This window comes from Gorilla gorilla, chromosome 5 (assembly GCF_029281585.2).
Source record: "Gorilla gorilla gorilla isolate KB3781 chromosome 5, NHGRI_mGorGor1-v2.1_pri, whole genome shotgun sequence".
Classification (NCBI taxonomy): domain Eukaryota; kingdom Metazoa; phylum Chordata; class Mammalia; order Primates; family Hominidae; genus Gorilla; species Gorilla gorilla.
Genome location: NC_073229.2, coordinates 22,673,366 through 22,697,076, shown reverse-complemented (window position 1 = coordinate 22,697,076; position 23,711 = coordinate 22,673,366). Strand labels below are relative to the sequence as shown.

Here is a 23,711-nt window from a genome sequence, read left to right as displayed (position 1 = left end):
AGATGCCTTCCTTGCACCAAGAAGAGAATATTCTTATCATTAGAGACGGGAAGTCAACGCAGAGATGAATCTGTGTAAACAAACCTACTAAATTAACCTTTATCTTTCATTAGTTTCCTCCATATATTTCCTAGTTACTTTCTGACAGTTTACTGACCCCAGCCCAAACCCCTTTTTCCTTTGTTTTATTACATCTCCACAATTCTTTGTTAAAAGGGTGTGTAAGCTCTCAGACCTATCCACTTCTTTGGGTTTCTATTTCTTACATAGGAAGGGTTTTGTGTACACATAGAAATATTCATATTAAGTAAAATTTGTATGCTTTTCTCCTGGTTAGCTGCCTTTGTGAGTTTAATTCTCAGGCCCAGCCATAGAACCCAAGAGGGTAGAGGAAAAGCCTTTCCTCTCCTACACCATATATAATATGCCAAAGTATTTTTAAATATTTAAAAATTTTAAGTATTTTAAAAGAGCAAAAGCATTTTAGAAATAATTTTCCTAACTCTTCTTTGGCTTTTGAAAGAGATTAGCTTGCTTAAGCTAAAGCCACAGTGATTTTTCAGGGGCTTAACTGCAGCAGTGGAAACTTTCAAGAAAAATGCCTTGTAACTTGAAGGGATCAAGTTCTATAGCACCTTAGGCCCCATTTATCAACACAAACTGAAATATGGCAAGGGAATACACTTGCAATGAATTTGAAAAAAACATGACCCTTCTTGCCTGGATCATTTGTTTTCTCATATGTGTGCCTTCTAATAGAATTGAGGAACTTTAAGGGCTCAGAATATAAAGCCAGGGAGTTTTAAATAATGTGTTTAACCAAAGCCATTTAGCCAATCTAGAAGAGCCAGGACTAGAATGACATCTAGTACAGCTGACACCTACTGGTCACTGTGTACTAAACACTGCTTACATCATTTGTCGTCCTCACACAGCCCTATGTGATGAGGATGATGATTATACCCAACAACAGGTCTTAGAGGCTGAAAGAGGTTAAATGAATAGCTCTTGTTACCCAGGTAGCAAACTGCTGAGCCAGGATTTGAGATGAAGCACGCTGACACAGTCCACCGTCTGAGCCCCATTGCAGCCCTCTCTGGAATTCCACTTGAGACAGGTCATGTTGCTTTTGATTTAAAAAAAAAAAAAAAAAAGTACCCAGTTAAAAGGGGCCATCCCACCTTCTTACAGCCAAGGGAATGAGGAGAAAATAGGAAAGATTTAAGGCTTTTTATATGTTTTTAAAATTCTTAATCTCTTCGGCTTCTCCATTTCAATGTGCTTTACTTATGTTTACTTGATTAAGACTTGAACATGATTTGCATAATCTTGTCTCATTGTAACTTGTAGGTCAGAACTGACTGGCCTGAGGATGAAACCCAAAATGTTTCTGAAAGTAACAGTTATGTAAACTTTACATTTTGCAATTATTCTTAACCTACAAGCAATAAAAATTTGTTAAGATTACTGAGGAAAGTTGTAGAATCATCCTTCATATTTTAGAAGAAGAACCCTAAATGGATTTTGCTTCTAAAGAATCAGTTTTAACTCAATTTTGCTTCTATTTATGTGATTCCATTAGTTGTATAATCATTTATTTTACATGCTGTTTTCAGTAATAAAATTCTTAGAATATTTCCACCAAATAAAAATTAGAGATAAAAAACCCTTTAAATTCTAAAGGGACCAATAGAATATAGTTGACTTTCTATCTATTAATTCTTCAAGTTTTAGTGTCAAGTTTTTATTCTCAGGTAGATCTTACACCCCTTTTAAGTCATTTCACTTATATTTCATAGTTTTTTAAAATTTAACTTTGGATGACTGTAAATACTCATCATGGTAAACACAAATATGTAAAAATGTCAGCTCTTGATACACGTGACAGGATTCTAACTGATGAATAGAAAAAACCACTGGGAGTCCAGGACTGACGGCGACCCTCCCACTTCCACATCATCACCCGGAGCAGGTCCTGTCCCCAGCGTCTTTCAGCTTCTGGGAGGAACGCCCTTCATTCATCTTCCCAACTTCCCTGTCCACAGAGCCTGCCCACTTTTTCTATATGAGGCAGAACTAAAAGGTTAGGGAAATGACCGCGTGTGACGGTTTTCTTTGAGGGAAGAATTTTGCGTTCTCACTGTATGACAGAGACCATGTCTTCCGTAATCCTTAGAGGAACCTAATGAGGTGGTGGAGTAGGCAGCGTGGCTGACCTGCCCTAACGGGTATCCCCACTGTCCCACACACAGCCCCTGGCTCAGGGGAAGCTGACCCCATCCTGCTCCAGAATAGCGTCTGTGTGACTTAAGAGCAGCACCCCGGCCTAGGATGGGTTCAGGAAGGAGCAAGTAAGATGTGGTAGGGGAAGCCTTCGAGGAAGCTCCTGAGGGAGGTTTCCTTTTTTCTCAAGAGAAAGTAGAAGATACGGCTTCTCTTGTTCCCTGGACATTACTGTATCACCTTGAGTGGTCGCAGCCACCCTGCTACTGTCAGAGGTGAGGCCATGAGCATGAGAAATGGAAGAGAGAAGAACGGAGGTCCTTGGCGTGATCGTGTGATTGAGTGGCTACATCAATGCTTCTCAATGAGCTGGCTATCGGCATTTTCAGCAGAACAGTTCCTTGATGGTGTGGGCTGCTACAGACATTCTAAGATCTCCAACATCCATGATCCCCACCCTCAGAATGCTGCTAGCAGCCCTTGGAATTGTGACAACCAAAAGTTCTACACCCCTGTTCCCAAGCACCCCTCCTTAGGTGGTGATACCATCCCAACCCCATTGACAGCAAAGATGCACTGTGGCTAGACCTCCTATTGTGTGGGATGAAAAATACAACCTTAGGTTTCAGCCAGCTGGAGTTGAGTTTACTGCTGCTTGCAGCACAGAGTGTCCTAACAGGAAGACACTATTATAATAATTTTGAAAGAAAGAATACATTGAGCCTCCAAGAGCTCAAGAAATGTGCCCAAGGCTATCAATGAATTGGTAACAGAGCCAGGATTTGGCTCAAGGTCTAACTCTACAGCCTGGCTATTTTCTCCCTGTCTACCTTCCTTTCAGTCACATGCAAGTTACTCTGGCTGGTTTGTTCAAAGGGAAACAAACAAGAAACCAACAAAGTACAGAACAGTTATGTGGAAAAAAAAAATAGCTGGGCGCGGAGGCTCACACCTGTAATCTCAACACTTCCGGAGGCCAAGACAGGTGGATCACTTGAGCCCAGGAGTTTGAGACCAGCCTGGGCAACATGGTGAAACCCTGTCTCTACAAAAAAATAGAAAAATTAGCTGGGCGTGGTGATGCACACCTATAGTTCCAGCTACTAAGGAGGCTGAGGTGAGAGGATTGCCTGAGCCCAGGAATTTGAGACCAGCCTGGGCAAAATGGTGAAACCCTGTCTCTACAAAAAAATAGAAAAATTAGCTGGGCGTGGTGATGCACACCTATAGTTCCAGCTACTAAGGAGGCTGAGGTGAGAGGATTGCCTGAGCCCAGGAGAATGAGGCTGCAGTGAGCCATGATCGCACCACTGCACTCCAGCCTGGGTGACAGGTTTTTTCTGAGAACCCTGTTTCAAAAAAAAAAAAAAATACATAAACCCAGTTAGCAGGGGGTGCCTCTGAGGAGCTAAGGTGTATGAAGTGGGAGGGAAACTTACTTTTCATTCCAGATCCTTTTATACTGTTTGAATTCTTTAGTGCAAATATCTTTCCATTTTGTAAAACAGCAAAATTTAAAAAGCAATTATGAATAAATGTTATGTTATGTATATTTTGCCACAATTTAAAACATAATAAGATTTTTTTTTAAAAGCAATGTAGTACTCAACATTGTTCTAACAGCATTTGGATTCATTACAGCATTTGACTTCTGTCCTCTCATTAGCCACCTTTGGCCACTTGGTCTTATTTCTATGCCCATTCTTCCTTTCATTATAATGTCTTCTTGTCCATTCCTTCCTTTTCCAGATCGCTGTTGCCTCCCTAGTGTGACCCACCTGCAGTCCTCTGGTGCAGCTCTGATAGAGAAATCTTTGATGCCAACTATATCCACCTACCAAGTATAGTGTGAATTCCTCACCCCAACATAATCTGACACTGACCATATGTCCATCCTCCTCTCCTCTATCCCCCTTAATATGGTGTTTTCTGCAGAGCTTCCCCTAGGAATCCCTTGGGCTAATGTGAGCTCCAGTCCCTCTGCTCCAAATTTAGCTGAGAAGTCATACTTCTACCTGTTTTGCACATTGAGATTCCCTAGGATTTTGTTTGAGCAAAGTGCTTGTGTTAGGCTATTCTTCCATTGCTATAAATATCTGAGACTGGATAATTTATAAAGAAAAGAGGTTGAACTGGATCACGGTTCTGCAGGCTATACAGGAAGCATGACACTGGCATCTGCTTGGCCTCTGGGGAGGCCTCAGGAAGCCTACAATCATGGCGGAAGGTGAAGGGGCACCAGCAGGTCACATGGCAAGAGAGGGAGCAAGGGTGGGGGGAGGTGCCACACACTTTTAAACACCCAGATCTTGCAAGAACTCACTCCCTATTGGGCGGACAGCACCAGAGGAAGAGCACTAAACCAGTTATGAGAAATCCACCTCCATAATCCAGTCACCTCTCACCAAGCCCCACCTCCAACATTAGGGATTACAATTCAACATGAGATTTAGCAGGGACAACATCCAACCTATATCAGCACTCCACAGAAAAACAGTATCACCATTATGCCCACCATCACCATCACCACCATCAACATGTATATAAAAGCCAGTACCTTAGAGAAAACTCCAAATCACTTCCCTTAATCACTTCCCTTACTTGTGCTTCTCCATATATACCTATATAACAAACCTGCATGTTGTGCACATGTACCCTAGAACTTAAAGTATAATTTAAAAAAAAAAAAAAAGAAAAGCAACTCTTCACTTGTTCAAGTGTTATCATGGCTGTACTCAGAATTCTAGTTCTCTTGCTGCTATTTCTATCTGCGTTGACTTCTTCCACTGAAGCCTTGAACCTCTCAAAGTCATCCATGAGGACTGGAATAAACTTCTTCCAAACTCCAAACTCCAAAAAAAAAAAAAAGTACCTGTGCTTCTCTCCCCATCTCATTATCAAAATTAGCCAGTCACAGGCAATTTACAAATGTTACCACCTTTTTGCCATTTTTCTGGACTGACCTAGTCAGTAATAATGGCTTCCACTCAGAGGCCAATTTATGGTGAAACTACTGAAGCTTCAGTGCCCTTCGACCTCTTTTCTATGTATTTACATAGCCATGCTTTTGTAGAATTTGCAAAAGTAAGGTATTTCAACTGCATTCAGTTAAGGCCACTTGTATAAGATGGTGTTGGAGTGGCCAGTGCATTTTGGGGATCCAGATGGGGGGCAGGTGAATTAGGGACAAATAAGGAGCAGATGAGTTTAATGGTGTACATAGAGGTGACTTGCAGTCACGTGTGTCTAGCTGAGGCATTGGTGGATGTTGGAATAGTGTCAGAATGGCTTCCAAGAGGCTTCTGTGGCCCCTTGTGCCCCCAACCAGCGGCATGACAGGAAGGTATAAGGCCAGCCAGTCGCAGAAGAACGCCACCTCCAGATGTTCACTTCCATATTACCCACTCCCCTGAGTGTGGCGGGGCCCAGAGCCCCCTGCCTACTGAATAGTTATGGGATGTCATTTCTGTGATTAGGTCTCTTGCCAACGCTCCCTCTTGCTGACATTCTGATGGATCCAGCTGTTGTGTCTTAAGATGCTTTCTGGAGAGGCTCACATAGAGAGTCACATTTTATTTTATGGTGATCATGGAAAGTGGAATAGATCAGATTTCTGTGCTTGTTGGCATAATCCTATACTATATGTATAGGATTATATATTATATAGACTATATATAAAATATATATACTATGTACTATATATAATATAGTATTTATAATCCTATATAGTATAGGAGATATATATAGATATATAGATATAGATATAGATATATATAAAATAGGAAAAAATATATATATATATATACATAGTGTGACCCACCTCCAGTCCTCTGGTGCAGCTCTGATAGAGAAATCTTTGATGCCAATATATCTAAAAAATATATATACATTTTTAACAGTCTTGCTCTGTCACCCAGGCTGGGGCACAGTAGCACTATCTCAGCTCACTGTAACCTCCACTTCCCAGGTTCAAATGATTCTTGTGCCACAGCCTCCGGAGTAGCTGGGATAACAGGCATGTGCCACCATGCCTGACTAATTTTTTTGTATTTTAAGTAGAGATGTTGGCCAGGCTGGTCTCGAACTCTGGCCTCATGTGATCGGCCCACTGCCCGCCTCGGCCTCCCAAAGCGCTGGGATTACAGTGTGAGCCACCATGTCCAGCCCCTATACTACATTTTTTAATAACTGACATACAAAGGAAACTTCATAAAGGTCTTCCAAAATTTTCCTACAAAAATATAAAGGAAAATGTATTATAAAGACATGTCGTGCAATTAATTTAAAAATTATGTTTAATACATTCTGTGATGTTTGTGGTATATGTCAGTCTTTAAATGTGATTTTCTTATTCTAAATAAATACTTCTTACATCTAATTTTTACTGGAAATTTTGTGAACTTTTTCTAAAAGAAGTCTTCATCCCCTGCCCCTCCCTGATCACCTATAATTAGAAAAGCTTCAGGCTCCATAGAGTCTGGATCTGCTTATAAAAACAAACAAACAAACAAAAACCTGGTCTTACCTTTGTTTAAAACTTTGATGTGGGCCGATGCGGTGGCTATTTCTACCACATCTGCATTCTACCACACTGCAGAGGTTGCAGTGAGCCGAGATCGTGCCATTGAACTCCAGCCTGGGCAACGAGAGTGAAACTCCGTCTTAAAAAAAAAAAAAAAAAAAAAACTTTGATGTGAGAAATGCAAATCAGAACCACAATAAGATACCATCTCACACCAGTCAGAATGCCTACTATTACAAAGTCAAAAAACAACAGATGCTGACGAGGTTGTGGAGAAAAATGTAGGCTTTTACACTGTTGGTGGAAGTGTAAATTAGTTTAACCATTGTGGAAGACAGTGTGGCGATTTCTCAAAGACCTAGAGACAGAAATACCATTCAACCCAGCAATCTCATTACTGGTTATATACCCAAAGGAATATAAATCATTCTATTATAAAGACACATGCACACATATGCTTATTGCAACACTAATCACAATAGCAAAGACATGGAATCAACCTAAATGCCCATCAATGACAGACTGGATGAAGAAAATGTGGTACATATACACCAAGGAATACTATGCAACCACAAAAAGGAACAAGATTATGTCCTTTGCAGGGACATGGATGGAGCTGGAGGCCATTATTCTTAGTAAACTAACAGGAACAGAAAACCAAATACTGCATGTTCTCACTTATAGTTGGGAGCTAAGTGATGAGAACACATGGACACATGGTGGGGAAAAACACACGCTGGGTCAGTCAGAAGGTTGGGGGTGGGAGGAGGGAGAGGACCAGGAAGAACAGCTAATGAGCCAGGTGTGGTGCCTCACACCTGTAATCCCAGCACTTTGGGAGGCCGAGGTGGGCAGATCACTTGAGGTCAGGAGTTCGAGACCAGCCTGGCCAACATGGTGAAACCCCCTTCTCTACTAAAAACACACACACAAAAATTAGCTGGGCATGGTGGTGCATGCCTGTAATCCCATCTACTGGGGAGGCTGAGGCAGGAGAATCGTGTGAGCCAGGGAGGCAGAGGCTGCAGTGAGCTGAGATCGTGCCACTGCACTCCAGCCTGTGTGACAGAGCAAAACTCTGTCATATATATACACACACACACACATACACATATATATACATACACACACACACACACATATACACACACACATACACATATATATACATATACACACACACACACACACACACACACACACACATATATATATATAACATTTATCATGAGTGCTGAGTTTTCTGGCCCTCCCTTAAATTTGATGTCCAAGCCAAGTACCTTGCTCACCCCACCGGAGTCCCAGCCCTGCTCGCTGGAGGTGGTTGAAAAGTAACCCAAGATACATTTTCTTCCTGAGGAGCCAGCCCTTGGGTTAAAGTTTAATTTAGTGTGGTTTAAAAAAATTGTTTTAATAGATATAATTGTATATGACTTTTATGCACAGACTATCATTGAAAGGTTATCCAAAAACTAGTAATAGAGTTCACTTTGAGGGAGGGAAAATGGAACGATAGGAAAGAAGCTTGTCTTATACTTACATTATAAATTTTTTTTTTTTTTTGAGGCAGAGTCTCGCCCTGTCACCCAGGCTGGAGTGCAATGGCACGATCTTGGTTCACTGCAACCTCTGCCTCCTGAGTTCAAGCGATTCTCCTGCCTCAGCTTCCCGAGTTAGCTGGGGTTATAGGCGCCCACTACCATGCCCAGGTAATTTTTATATTGTTAGTAGAGACAGTTTCACCAAGTTGGCCAGGCTGGTCTCGATCTCCTGACCTCGCGATCCGTCCACCTCAGCCTCTTAAAGTGCTGTTATTACAGGTGTAAGCCACCGCACCCAGCCGAAAATGTATTTTTAAACCTTTTTTTTTTTGAGACAGGGTCTTCCTCTGTCATCCAGGCTGCAGTGCAATGGTGCAATCATGGCTCACTGCAGCCTTGAATTCCTGGGCTCAAGCACTCCTCCACCTCAGCCTCCCAAGTAGCTGACAGGCATGCACCACCATGCCCAGGTAATTTCTTTTTCCTTTGGTATAGATGGTGTCTCGCTATGATGACCAGGTTAGTTTTGATCTGTTGGCTTTCAGCAATCCTCCCCTCTCAGCCTCTCAAAGTGCTGGGATTACAGGTGTAAACCACCGCACCCAGCCTGTTTTTAAATTTTTAAGAGAAAATTTCTGAAGATAAATACATTTTTTCCTTATGACAATACTTGTAATAATCACAATACTTATTACAAACAATCAATACTTGTTTACTATGGAAAAATTAGAAAACATAAGATAAAGTAGGAAATAAAAACATTAAACATTTATACTTTCACCATCTAGCAATAATACTGTTAGTAAACATCTTGCTGTTTATCCTTTCTGCCCGCCCATTTTCACTCCTGCACCCTCCATCACACTTCATATCATTACTGCCTTGGTTGGTTCTGACTTATTTCCAGATTTTATCTCCAACTAGCATATTCTGCTTGCAGAAGAGGGACTGTGTCTAATTGGTCTTTGTAAGTTTCCTAGAGTCTGGCTTTGGAGGCTTGGTCTGAACTAAAGACCTAGGAGACAGAACACCTGGGATTAAACCTTAATGCCACTGTTTCTGCAAGTTATATGGCCTCTCTGAGCTGCAGTTTCCTCATCTGTATAATGGGATAACGTTAGAGCCTGCATTGTGGTGTTGCTCCATTATGAACATTGAAACAGGAAAATTCATGCAAATTGCTAAGCCTAGCATGTGTTGGTGCACAGTAATTTCTTGCTGTAATTACGTGTCAGCATGGCGCTTCCATTGATTAACTCACCTCACAGTTATTGCATGCTGGCTGTGTGACATGCCTCTGGGTGCTAGGGACGCAGCAGTAAATAAAACAGACACAAATCCTTGCCCTTGGGGAGTTCATATTCTATTGTCTGGGAAAGGGAGACAAACAATATACAAATAAATACATAAAATACATAGTGTAGGCCGGGCACGGTGGCTCACACCTGTAATCCCAGCACTTTGGAAGGCCGAGGCAGGCGGATCATGAGGTCAGGAGATCGAGACCAGCCTGGCCAACATGGTGAAACCATGTCTGTATGAAAATACAAAACATTATCCAGGCGTGGTGGCACATGCCTATAGTCCCAGCTACTTGGGAGGCTGAGGCAGGAGAATTGCTTGAATCCAGGAGGTGGAGGTTGCAGTGAACTGAGATCACGCCACTGCACTCCAGCCTAGCGACAGAGCAAGACTTCGTAAAAACAAAAAACAAAAAACAAAAAAAAACACATATATATATATATATATAAAATATATATATAGTGTAGCTGATGATATATGTATTGTGGAAAATATAAATCTTTGGACATAGTAAGATGTGTGCCGATTGACTAGTTTTTTTTTATGTTAACATGTAGATGTTTATTACTCTTGTTTTTTAACAAATTAATATCTTTACAATATCTGAGTTTTAATTTCTAAGAGAGTACGTATTAGTAGATATAACCCAAATAAACTGATGGTCTTTGGGATCCTTAATAACTTTGAAGAGTGAAAAGAAATCCTTAGAACAAAATGTTTGAGATGCTGCCTTACTGCATTTGATCATGGAAGCTTTTCCATGTGGAACAGCTTAAGTATACAATGGGTTTTCAAAAAGTTCATGAAAAATGCATATTATTTAACAACTATGCATGGATTTCCATTTTTTTTTTGCACCAAATAAACTTGTACTAACTTGTTGTAGCATGTCTGAAGAGGATCTAGGTTGAGGCTCTAAGAAGGATAAAACATCAGTTTGAAAAGACCGCCTATTAGAGAAACATGAATCCTGCTAAAATTGAAGCAAGAAGAAACATCAAACTTATGGTGAAGTTTGGGTGGAAGAATGGTGAAATCACTGATGCTTTACACAAAGTTTATAGGCACAATGCCCAAAGAAATCAGCAGTTTACAAATGGATAACTCATTTTTTTTAGTTCTTTTTTTTTAAAAATACTTTAAGTTCTAGGGTACATGTGCACAACGTGCAGGTTTGTTACATATGTATGCATGCCGATAGACTGTTTTTTCCCCAGACTCCCCTCCTCTACTTTCTCTCTGTTCCAGTGTCCCCTTTCCAATGGGATTAAGTCACGTACACAGGGTCTGCAGCAGAGACAGCACGCAGTGGGCCCTGGGTGTGCTGTTTGGAAGGGCTGCGGCGTGGAAGAGCCAAGCCTCAAGATCATGGGACATTTGAACCTATGACGTCAGAATACATCAACAGGTGTTTTGATGTGAGTTTTCTTCCAGACCATCACCCTGTTGTACTCTTATGTTTGCGCTCACCCATGATCAATAGTCATGGCACTGTGAAGTCAGGACAGTAAACAGTGGCCCATGGCTCTGTGTGGGGTGAGGGGCCGGCGTGCTGGCAGGAGGCCTTTATGATCCCAGGCAAGTCCTGACTGTGTCTGGCTGGCTGCTGCAGGACCTTTCACCATGTTTACCTTTGCTCTGCTCCCCAGCGGACGATGGTTGATGTCGCATTTCCAAACAGACTTCTACTTTGACCTCATGCAGTGTGACGGTGAATAGACAACAGAATTGTAAGGCAAACACCTGTTTGTAAACAAGGAGAAGCCCAACCACCCAGGTCAAAATGAATGAGCCCAAGACTAAAATCAATCAGAGTGTGGGCAAGAAGGTTGCCTTTTTAAAGGAAAAATAAAACTTAGAGCCTGTTTTCCATAAGCATGTGCTTTCCATAGCACATTTAGCACTGTGATAAATGTAGAGTGTTCTTGTGAGGAGATTTTAAGTATGTGAAAGTTAATTTATTCCTGCAATCTTCTCATATCCAAGCCTTAACAAATGAGTTCTCGCAAAGTTGAAATCATCACACTATATATGTAATCTTTTTTTCACTATTACGATGGCTAAAATTCCTCAACACAGATTGTTTGCTACAAACTGGCATGGGATTTGTTTTAATACTGCTTACTTTGTGTGTATCGTAACGCTTAAAAACGATTAAGATTTGTAACTTTTCCTTTTCCCAAATGTAAAGTTTTCCACCAAAACTACAAAAAAATCCATTAGTTTCCCTGCATGGTAGTCAGTCTTTATAAAACAGTCGCCAAGCCTTGCCTCCTGGTGTTCACACCCTTCCCATAGCCCATGTAACCAACAGGAGGCTGCAGAAGTGGTAATGTACAACTTCCAAGGCTGAGTCACAAAAGACACTGAGCACTCCCCCAGCTCTCCCTTGCTTTGAGGAAGCTGGCCGCCATGTTGTGAGAACACTCAAGCAGCCCTTCAGAGCCAACCAGCATCAATTTGCCAGCCATGTGAGTTAACTTCCTTGGAAGCGGATTTAAGACTCTGATGGCTGTAGCCCTGGCTGACATACTCACTGCAACCTCATGAGAAACTAAGCCAGAACCACCCAAATAAAACATTCCCCAATTCCCTAACCCTCAAAAGCTGTACAATTGTAAATGTTAACTGTTGCTAACGACATACTAAGTTTGAGGTAATCTGTTACACAGCAATAGATAACCAATGTTTTCTGTGTACATAAATATCTATAAATGCTTAGGAAGGATCTAGAAAGATGCACATAGGGAATGTGGTGAACTTGGAAGAGGTGGAGTAGTAGCAAAGAAATTAATACTTTTGTCTGTATCACTTTAATTTTTCCTCCAAGTGCATATATGTATGTTTCAATGATATAATTAAAAATAAATTTAGGGGTTCACTGCAGTAGCAACCCCGGGTAATCCTTGGAGCGGGCCTGAGAGACAAAGACACGTGGATCCCAGTGGCCAGATTTCCTCCTCGGCTGAGGCTCTCCGCCTTGGGGGGTGCTGGTCACTTTTGCATTTTAGGGTCTGGAGCGGCGACGCGAAAGCACTTGCCGGCGAGGAACCGCCGTGGCCTGTCTGACTCCTCTCCGCAGCTGTGGCCGGATCCGGATTTCAAGAACTCACCAAGGAGGGTGTTAAACTCCATCTTAGACTTTAAGCGTTACGTAACCAATCGGAGATTGGCTGAGACCCTGGCGCAAATCGTATGGAGAAAACAAAATAGACCTCCACACCTATTGCTGCAGTGCAGTCCAGATCCTGGAATCCTGACTCAGGCATTACTTGAAATTGGTGCCAAAGTGGTTGCCCTTGAAAGTGACAAAACTTTTATTCCACATTTGGAGTCCTTAGGAAAAAATCTGGATGGAAAACTACAAGTGATTCACTGTGACTTCTTTAAAATAGATCCTAGAAGTGGTGGAGTAATAAAACCACCCGCTATGGCTTCTCACGGGCTCTTTCAGAATTTGGGAATAGAAGCAGTTCCTTGGACAGCAGGCAGCCCTTTAAAAGTAACTAGAATGTTCTCAAGTAGAGGTGAAAAAAGGGCCACTTTGGAAACCTGCATATGACGTATTCCTGTACTTCTAGATATAAATTTGGACGAATAGAACTAAGTATGTTTATTGGTAAAAAAGAATTCCAGAAACTAACGGCAGATCCCCGAAATCCAGACTTGTATCATGTATGAAGTGTTATCTGGCAAGTAGCTTGTGAGATTAAGGTTCCGCACATGGAGGCTTGGTCGTCATTTGATGCGCACACCCAAAATGGGCGGCTGGAAAACCCAAAGCGTAGGGAATTATTGGAGCTATTACAACAAAATCTGTATCTTACTCGAATGACTCCTCGTGGAAATTTATTTACCGAGAACTTAACACCTATTAACTGTAATACATTTTTTCACATGTGAAAGCACTGTTTCGGGAGGCACAGTGGCAATCTAATACACCACTTAGGTTCACTGACTCCACTTGGTGCAATGGATATATTGATGCAAACAGGAAAAAAGGAAGAAAAGAAAATAACTAACATGCACCCTCAAGACTTCAAAACACTTTGTGAAACTATAGTGTTCCAAAGATTGAGCTTATAAATGGCTACATGATGAAACCCTGGAAAATATGTAGCAACTAGACTGTCGTTTTTGGTGGAGCAGTTTATTTATTTGGAAACCATGACATGAAAACCAAATTTGAAAGCTCACATCCTTTCAGCAGAAGATAACTGTTCTTGTTTCGCACATGACACGTAGATCATTTCTCCTTAAGTTGATATCATTGGCATATTGGATGAAACAGTGGCTGCTATTTTATTCACAACTGAATAAGGTGAAAACTTCAATTAATTGTGGATTTGATCAGATTGAATTCCTTTTGTTTCAGATTCCTATTTAAATATTTCACTTTCACTGTTGCTGATTTTTGCATCTTCTTGAGGAGCGAGAGTCTGTACATTATTAAGCTTAGAAAGTAAACAAAACTGATTTACTGATTTGTTTTGCATTTCAGTTTGTTGAAATGTATTGTCAAGTACTATAGAATGAAATTGTTTAAATTTTAATATGATTTAAACTTTTTTAGAAATTAAAATATTTTAAATAAAAATAAATAAATAAATGTAAAGCCAAAGCTTGGAAGCAACGAAGATGTCCTTCAGTAAGTGAATGCATAAGTAAACTGTAGTATATCTAGACAATGGAATATTATTCAGCAGTAAAAAGAAACACACTGTCAAGCCACAAAAAGACATGGAGAACACTGAAGTGCATATGACTAAGTGAAAGAAGCCTGGAAAGGCTATATACTGTATGATTCTAACTATGACATTCTGGATAAGGCAAAACTTGGAGATAGGAAGAGCAGTGGTTGCCATGGTTTAGGATAGAGAGGGATGAGTAGGCAGAGCACGGAGGTTTTAGGGCAGTGAAACTTTTCTGTATGACACTATAATGGTGGATACGTAACATTATTAAAACCTGTAGGATGTGCAACACCGAGACTAAGCCTTGATGTAAACTATGGACTTTAGTTTAAAATAACGTATCCAGCTAGAAGAGCACATTTTAATGTTCCCAACACAAAGAAGCGATGAATGTTTTAGGTGATGGACATGCTTAATTCCTCTGATTTGATCACTACACTTTGTATACATGAATTGAAATACCACACTGTACCCCATAAATATGTACAATTGTGTTTCAACTAAAAATAATAATAAGGCTAGCCATGATGGTTCACCCCTGTAGTCCTAGCACTTTGGGAGGCTGAGGCGAGAGGATTGCCTTGAGGCCAAGAGTTCAAGACCAATCTGACCAATATAGTGAGACCCTCGTCTCTATAAAAAAAAATTTTAAGCAAAAAGTTAATTAAATTTAAAAAATATATGATACAAAAGAATGTATCAATGTCTCATCAGCTGTAACAAATACATTACATTCATATTCATTGTTAACAGAGCAAACAGTGAGCTTGGGTTGCCGAGGGGTGTATGGGAAAGCTGTACCTTCCACTCAATTTTTCTGTAAACCTAAAACTGCTCTAAAAATAAAACATATTAATTATTTTTAAAATAAAATAAAATTTAAAAGATGACTAAAGACAAATAGACAAACATATATATCACATCTCATTTGCCATTCAGGGCTTGCTGGAATAGGAACTTTTCCGAGCTAGGTGGGAAGGCTGATTCATTTGTCACCCTTATTTCTGCCCCCACCTTTTTTTTTCAGCCAGCAGATGGGATAAAATTTCAAAAACCTTGACTTTGGAATAAAGAACATTCTAAAACCTGGGTCCCTTACAAGTGTGTATTGTTAGAAACAGGCTCCCAAAAGCCAAACACAAGTTGAGAATGGGCTCCCAGGAAGTGCTAAGAGGCTCTGGGGACCCAACAGATGTGGAAGAACTCAGCCGTGAACCTCACTGCATGGCTTTAGGCCACAAGACAGGCAGCTCCCACCGGAGCCACTGCCCCTGGCCTGGCAAGTCATCCCCTTCGCCCAGAGGCCTAGTGTGCCCAGACAGTTCCTGGGACCAGCGCATGCCACTTTCTGGGTCAGGTTCCCGACATACTGGGGTGAGCAGAGAGATGAACAGGACTGTCCAGGGTCTGGGGAACGGGGGCAGCCTGAAGAGGGGCTGGGTGGGACCAGGCTGGGCAGGGATGAAGACTGAGTCTGCTCCCGGGAGATGGCTCCCCAACTGTGGTCCACGGTGGCACCCACATGTGATCTGTTGGGGGAGGAAGCCGCACACACCAGGAGCAGTGCCTCTCACTCACTGAACAAACATCACTCCAGGCCAAGCTCAGTGCTGGGGAGACACAGGTGAACAAGCCTGGGTTCCAGGGATCGGGAGCTTCTTCCAGTGGGGTTCAGATTGTGTCAGAATAAGCAACCACACAAGGGTGTAAGTAGCGTCCCATAGCGACAACTGATGTGAAAAAACCAAAGCAAGGGAAGGAGACCAGGAGGATAGGCCTGGGGGAGGGGCCAGGTACGATGGGGGTCAGGAAAGGCTTGTGGGGCTGGAAATGGGCGGTTGGCTAACGTGCCTTCCAGGGACTCCAATCTCCCCTGAAGAGCACCAGGTCCTCCCTGAGGGCTACAGTGCATCCGAAAAGCCCAGGGTCAGCCAGGTCTCGGTGCACAGAATGCTTCATGAGGACCAAGGCTTTAGTCGGTGGATGAAGTGGCCATCCCGTCTGTGCCAGTTTCAGTGCCTTCCTAAAAAAGAAAAATCAAAGCTTGCTGCCCAGTTTGCCCCATTCAAAAAAAAATCCTATTCAGGAAGACTTTGTATTGAGGGAAAATGTCCACAGGTGACTCCTCTTGTGCCTGTTGAGAAGGAGGTGCAGAGATGGAAATGACTCATGGGAAGCTGCTTTGTGAACGAGCAGACCCAGTGGTTCAATAATGGATGCCCACACCACCCTCCACCACAGTCCACTTGACCACAGGATAGTCAGCGGCACATGAGTCCTTCCACGGGCCCTTGCCAGTGTGACCTCCTCCTTCCCTTCCCCTCCTGGCTGGCGGCAGGCTTTGATTTGCTCCAAATCCAATGGTTGCATTCATCAGAGATCACAGATTCTAAAGTGTGCAGCCTCTCCCATGAGGTTATAAGTCCAGAAGTCACCTGACAGAGCCAGAAATGCATGGGCCACTTGCACAGAGAAGTAAATTGTGTCCTGAGAGTCGCCTGGATCCTGGGGAGGTGGAAAACTGTCCTCAAACAGGATGTGTTATGTGTTTTCAGTAGAAGAGCCAGCTGGCAGCTCACCTGCAGCTCTGAGCAAGGGAGGCTTCTAATCCTTCCTGCCATGCTGCCTCGTTGATACCATCCCTTTGGCCACATTTGTCTTGGGCCTTTATTAAAAGGGAAGGGCGAATTAAATAAAACAATGATGTGGAAGAAAAATGCAGATAGGTCATGAAATTCAGGGGAAATGATATTATTAAGAAATGAAAATAAGGCCAGACATGGTGGCTCTCAGCACTTTGGGAGGCTGAGGTGGGAGGATCACTTGATGCCAGGAGTTCGAGACCAGCCTGGGCAACACAGTAAACCCTGTCTCTAAACATATATATATATATGTTAATATATATTATAAATATATTATTAATATGTATTATAAATATTATTAACATAAATATATAATTAATATATATTAATTAGCTAGGGGTGTTGGTGTGCATATGTAGTCCTAGCTACTTGGGAGACTGAAATGGTAGGATCACGAGCCTAGGAGTTTGAGGCTGCAGTGAGCTATTATCGCACCACTGCACACTAGCCTGGGCAACAGAGCGAGACCCTATCTCAAAAAAAAAAAAAAAAGAAGAAGAAGAAGAAGGAAGAGGAAGAAGAAATAAAGAAATGAAAATAATAGTATTTTAAGCCAGGAGAGTAGAAGGAAGAAAATGGCAAAGTATCAGTATTAAACACCCCGCTATTGTGGAGGTGGTACAAAAGTACCAGAGTTAATTATAAAAAAGTTGAGCAATGCACACATATAAAAGACCTCCATTGCTAGAGAATTACAAAGGTGATAACATTCTCAATTATGGCATAAATATTCCATCTCTGGGTCTTGCATCTTATTCATGGTGTTCATTTCTTCCAGTGCTTTGTAATTCATTGTGTGTGAACTAATTTTTGTGAGTTTTCTATGGGACTCCCGTGAGCTCTGGGTGGCTATGGAATACAACAGTACAAGACTTCCTGTTGCCAGAGTCTCTGGGGATTTCAATGGTCATGGATCGGTTTTGTGTTCATTTTTCAGGTTTTAGTTCTTGCACCATGCAGGTAGTTAGATTCAGATCCCAAACCTATAACCCCTAGCCACCTTCAGCGTTTGCTATTGAACACACATTTGATCTGCGTAAGCCTGGTAAGTGAAAAGCTTGGGAGGCACTAATATTTCTACATTTCTCTCATTATTTATGACATAAATAGGATTAACCTTTTTTATTTTAGAATTGTTCACTATCTTGTATAAAATAAGGGCAAAATGCAATAAGATATTCAAACAATTGTGAAATCATCGTTTTGCTATTGTGAAACAAAGGTGGCAGTTCAGCCAAAACTGAACTATTGACTGACAGGCAGGCCTCTGCACGTGGTGTGACAGTTTGTGCATGAAAATAGACAACTTCTAGTAAATCAGGTTTGGGATAAAAGAGACAAAAATCTAAAGCTGATAAATAAATTAAAATCAGAAAAATAGAAGAAATGAAGGATTAAAAATTAAACACTAAGAAGTTAAAAGTAAAATAATCCCTCACCAAAAAATACAATTAATTAACTGTCTTTTTAATTAATTAAGTGACCTGCATGGCCAGCCTCCTGTCTGAAGGACCTGAGAGGACTATAAACTGTTTCTGAGCCTCTCCTGTGTCCCCTCTTGAGGCTGCACCTGACTGGCTGTCCCCTAAATTTAAGAACACAGAACAGTATAGGATAAAGGTGGCATTCAAAATTGGTTGAGAAAATATGAATTATTTAATAAATACCACTGGTATAACTGGTTGGCTATGGGGTGGGAAGAATCTCTCTGAATTCTAATTCTCAAAATAAATTCCAGATAAATTGAAAAATATAACATAGCTGGGCACGGTGGCTCACGCCTGTAATCCTAGCACGTTGGGAGGCTGAGGCAGGTGGATCATCTGAGGTCAGGAGTTCGAGACCAGCCTGGGCAACACAGTGAAACTCCGTGTCTACTAAAAATACAAAAATTACCCAGGTGTGATGGCGCATGCCTGTAATCCCAGCTACTCGGGAGGCTGAGACATAAGAATAACTTGAACCCGAGAGGCAGACGTGTGAGCTGATTTTTGTGAGTTTTCTATGGGAGTGCTATGGAGATCGTACCACTGCATTCCAGCCTGGGTGACACAGTGAGACTTTGTCTCAAAAAAAAAAATAATACAAAAATCGAAACTCAAGCGGACTATAAGAAAGTGTAGGCAAGAAAAAAAACCTTCACTGGGCAAGACCTGACTTAAGCAAGAAACAAAACCAAAAGTCCTACACGAATGTACCTGCAAAGCATAAACAGTAATTTACCTGCTTAAAAATCCAACATTTTTTCATGGCAAAAATTATAACAAACAAATCCAAAAGACAATCAACACACAGAGATCAATATTCCCACCATCTTTGAAAAAAAGGCTCACTCTTTGGAGGGCAATAAAATAATATCTATCAATGTTTTAAAAGAAATAGTTTTGACCTAAGAACTCTGCTTCTAGAACTAGATCCCACACTTTCGTGTGTACATATGTATGTCACTGAAGCACTGTTAGTAACAGGAAAAGACCAGAAACAATGTACGTGCTCATTAAAGAGGGGACAAGTTCAATATATTATGGGACATCCATAATTCATGTTGGAGGGGCCAAAGGAAAACTTCCCCTTTGCCCTCTGAATGCTGGCTGAAAATCAACTGACAAAAGATAGATTGAAGCCAGGTGTCATGTCTCATGCCTGTAGTCCCAGCTACTCAAAAGACTGAGGCGGGAGGATCACTTGAGCCCAGGAGTTCAAGGCTGCAATGAGCTATGCTTACACCACTCTATTCCAGCCTGGGCAACAGAGCAAGACCCCTGTGTCTTAAAAAAAAAAAAAAAGGCAGATTAACAGGAGAAGAGTCATATAAATTTATTAGCATGTGATTCTCCCACCATGCAATGGGGTACAGATGGTTAAATACCCTTCTTTTTAGGGAAAGGGAGATGAGGAAATGTGGATGATGTTAGGGGGTAGGAAAGGATTTTTAGGATGATTCAATGAACTTGAAGAGCATACAATGGCCTGGGGACAAAGTCTGATGGGGCCGCAGAGCAGGCATGTCCAGGTGTGTTGACAGACCACAGTCCTCTTCCTGCGACAAGAATTCAGTTAATGAAAACTCAGGGAAGGGAGTCGAGTAGCTGTTCTTGGGCAGATATGAAACAATCCCCAAGATACAGAGTTAAGAAAAAATCAGAGAGGCCCAGAACTGTGTGAATACCAAGTTTTTATTAGTGCAATAAAAGGGGAGGAGTGTGCTTCTTATGTACACAGAAGACTTTTTTTTTTTTTTAGAGACAGGGCGCTGCTCTGTTGCACGGGCGGGAATGCTGTGCCACCGTCATAGCTCACTGTGGCTTTGAACTTCTGGCCTCAAGGGATCCTCCCACCTCAGCCTCCCGGGTAGCTAAGACTACATGTGTGTGCCACCACACCTGGTTAATTTTTTAATTTTCTGTACAGACTGGGTCTCTCAATATTGCCCATGCTAGTCTTGAACTCCTGGGCTCAAGGGATCCTCCGGCCTCAGCCTCCCAAAGTGCTAGGATTACAGACATGAGCCACCACGCCTGGCCATATAGAGGACTTCTAAAAGGAAACACAAGAAGCCAGTAGCAGTGTCGCCTCTGGAGACAGAGATTAGGAGAGCAGAGGTCTTGCTTGCTTTTCATTGTGTATGCTTTTCATCTCTTTCAATTTTCGTCATGTGCTTTTATTACTTTTTCAATTAAAAGCAGTTAATGATAAATCAGGGAAAACAAGTTGGAAGCAAGACATTTTTACCTTAAAGGAATATAAAGAACATTAAACTAGAAAGAGAAAATAGAAAACAAAGCAGCAAGCATTCAAGCATTATATATATATATATATAAATAGTGGGGAGACACAGGGCTGTAAAACCGAATCAAGCATGGCTAAAACAGGAAAAATAACGGGAATAAGGAAGGCAGAAGGCAAAACATAGCAAGGGGAGGCAGACAGAGCCAAGAGTCCTCTGAGGAGGGGGTAGGTTGGACACTGGGTGCCCATGGGTTCCCCCCGAGGGATGCCTGAAGCTGAGTCACATGGAGCTGGCGGAGGCTCAGAGGCAGAAAAGGAGGACAGAGAGAATCCAGGCTGAAGCGGGGAACCACTGTGTGGCGGGTGCAGAAGCTCCCCCAGGTCAACTCTCTGTGGCCCTGTGGCTGTGGTTTGGAGAATGATGGCTGGTGTGGAAGTGGATGTTAAGCCCCGGACCTTAGAACACCTGTTCCCACGGACATGAGAGAGCAGGCTTGGGACAGGCTGTTGAGAAAGCAGGCAGCACTCAGGGAAGGCCAGCGGCTCTGAACAGACATCTGCTGTCACACTGTACAAGACTTGGTTTCACTAATGACCCCATGTGACAAAAAGAAGCAGTGGCTCCCATGGTTTCATGGAACTCAGGTCCTCTCCTCTCTCCAGTCACAGAGAGCCCCGTGTAGACTCTTCATAAGGTGGAACCCTAAGAAGGAGACACTGGGTCTCGGGAAAATGGAATAAAGGAGATGTTGTTGTATTTGGAACCTAATATGGAGGAATGGGCCATATAAATAACTGAATAGAGGCAGGGTGTGGTGGCTCATGCCTGTAATTCCAGCACTTTGGGAGGCCGAGGCAGGAGGATTGTTTGAGTCTGGAATTTCGAGACCAGCCTGGGCAACATAAAGAGACCCCATCTCTACAAAAAATAAGAATTAGCTGGACATGTGGTGGTGCACCCAGCTACTCAGGAGGCTGAGGTGGGAGGATTGCTTGAGCCCAGGAGTTCGAGGCTGCAGTGAGCTATGATTGCACCACTGCACTCAGCCTGGGTGACAGAGAGAGACCCTGTCTCTTTAAGAAAAAAAAAAGGGGGGGGGGAGAGTTTCACTAGGAATGAGGGAAGTTTTTTTTTTTTCTTTTTTTTTTAGATGGAGTCTCGCTCTGTCGCCCAGGCTAGAGTGCTGTGGTGCGATCTCAGGTCACTACAACCTCCGCCTCCCAGGTTCAAGCGATTCCCCTGCCTCAGCCTCCCGAGTAGCTGGGATTACAGGCACCATCATACCTGGCTAATTTTTTGAATTTTTAGTAGAGATGGGGTTTCACCATCTTGGCCAGGCTGGTCTCGAACTCCTGACCTCAAGTAATCTGCCTGCCTTGGCCTTCTAAAGTGCTGGGATCACAGGCGTGAGCCGCCACGCCCAGCCGGAATGAGGGAAGTTTGAACTCCAAAGCTAGAGTCCCTTCGGGTCTTCCATCCTGGTCTCTTTTGTCCCAAAGTTGAGGGAAAGGGTGGGCAGGGAGGAGAGGGAAGGAAGAAGATTGGGAAGGCCTTGAGCTCCCCCTTCAGGTCAAAGCCCGTGCAGGCTTTAGCAATGACAGCAGACTAGGATAGCAGACCTCAGGGTGTGGCTCGTGGGCCCCCAGGTCTCCTAGAGCCTTTGGGGAAAGGGGGGTTGGGTTGAGAGGTTGAAACTATTTTCATAACAATGCTAAGACATGATTTGCCTTTTTAACTTTGTGGACACTTGCACTGATACCGCAAAAGCAATGATGGATAAAACCCTGCCCGTATCACTTAAAAATATCCTAGATAAACCAATAAAAATAATTAATTTTATTAACTCTCAACTCTTGAGTACATGTCTTTTCAACATTCAGTGACAAAATAGGAAGTAGTTTGTCACTTCTACTACCAATGTATGACGTTACCTTGAGGAAAAGCTCTTGGATGATTGAGTTTTGAGTTGAACTGGCTGCTTTTATAGTGAAACATTATTTTTTACTTAAAAGAACAATGGATAAACTATAAATATTCAGACTTGGGCATCTGGTAGACATTTTCTTGAAAGTAACCCATGTGAACCTCTGACTTCAATGAAGTGCAGTGAAAACAACTGAAATAATGCATTGCTAAGGTTAAAATCTGAACTTTGAAGGAAAAATGATAATTTTGAAATACTTGTATGCACCATGAGCTTGACAGCTACCTGGTATTTAAAGACTTTTATGATGAGATCAGCATTGAAACAAATGTGATTGTTGCTATTGGATAAGAAAAGCTGCCAACATTTGGAAGACCTGCATTTTTCAGTGAACCATATTTTCCAAATGATCAATGCAAAATGTTACACAACTATGCATAGGTAAAAGATCCACGTAAAGTGCAAGATAAACCGACTGTAATGTAACATAGTGTGGACAGTTTGACAATAAGGTTTCAGATTCCATATTGCAACTACCTTAAAGAAATGACATCCAGTTTAGTCCTGGTGTCATATCAAAGAAGAATGTCTACAGTCTTCTGAAAAGGCCATTAAAGACACTCTTTCCTTTTCCAACTATTTATTTATCCGAGGCTGGATTTTCTTCATATCCTTCAAGCAGAAAACATATCACAACTGGTTGAATGCAGAAGTAGATATGAGGATCCAACTGTTTTTTAAAAGGCCATTAAATACACTCTTTCCTTTTCCAACTATTTATTTATCCGAGGCTGGATTTTCTTCATATCCTTCAAGCAGAAAACATATCACAACTGGTTGAATGCAGAAGTAGATATGAGGATCCAACTGTTTTTTAAAAAGCCAATCATTAAAAAGATTTGCAAAAAAGCCAGGTGGGCACGGTGGCATGTGTCTGTAGTCCCAGCTACTCAAGAGACTAAGTGGGTGGGAGGATTGCTTGTGCTCAGGAGGCTAAGATGGCACTTGTTGAATAGCCACTGCATTCCAGCCTGGGCAACATAGCAAGACCCTGTCTCTAATAATAAAAAGAAAGAGAAAGAGAGACGAAAGAAAGGAAGAAAGAAAGAGAGAGAAAGAAAGAAAAAAGAAAG

General features: G+C 42.0%; 1 long non-coding RNA gene and 1 pseudogene across 1 annotated transcript in view; one reads left to right on the top strand and one right to left on the bottom strand.

Moving 5' to 3' along the window:
* LOC129534434 (uncharacterized) overlaps window positions 1-23,711 on the bottom strand; it is a 76,791-nt gene that overhangs the window by 2,695 nt on the left and 50,385 nt on the right. Inside the window, exons 3-5 of the long non-coding RNA XR_008681036.2 lie at window positions 6,749-6,884; window positions 6,044-6,094; window positions 1,016-1,126 (exon numbers count right to left, since the gene is read on the bottom strand). This is a non-coding gene — a long non-coding RNA (uncharacterized lncRNA). The remainder of the gene's footprint in view (window positions 1-1,015; window positions 1,127-6,043; window positions 6,095-6,748; window positions 6,885-23,711) is intronic.
* LOC129534432 (dimethyladenosine transferase 2, mitochondrial-like) lies at window positions 10,279-14,069 on the top strand (annotated as a pseudogene).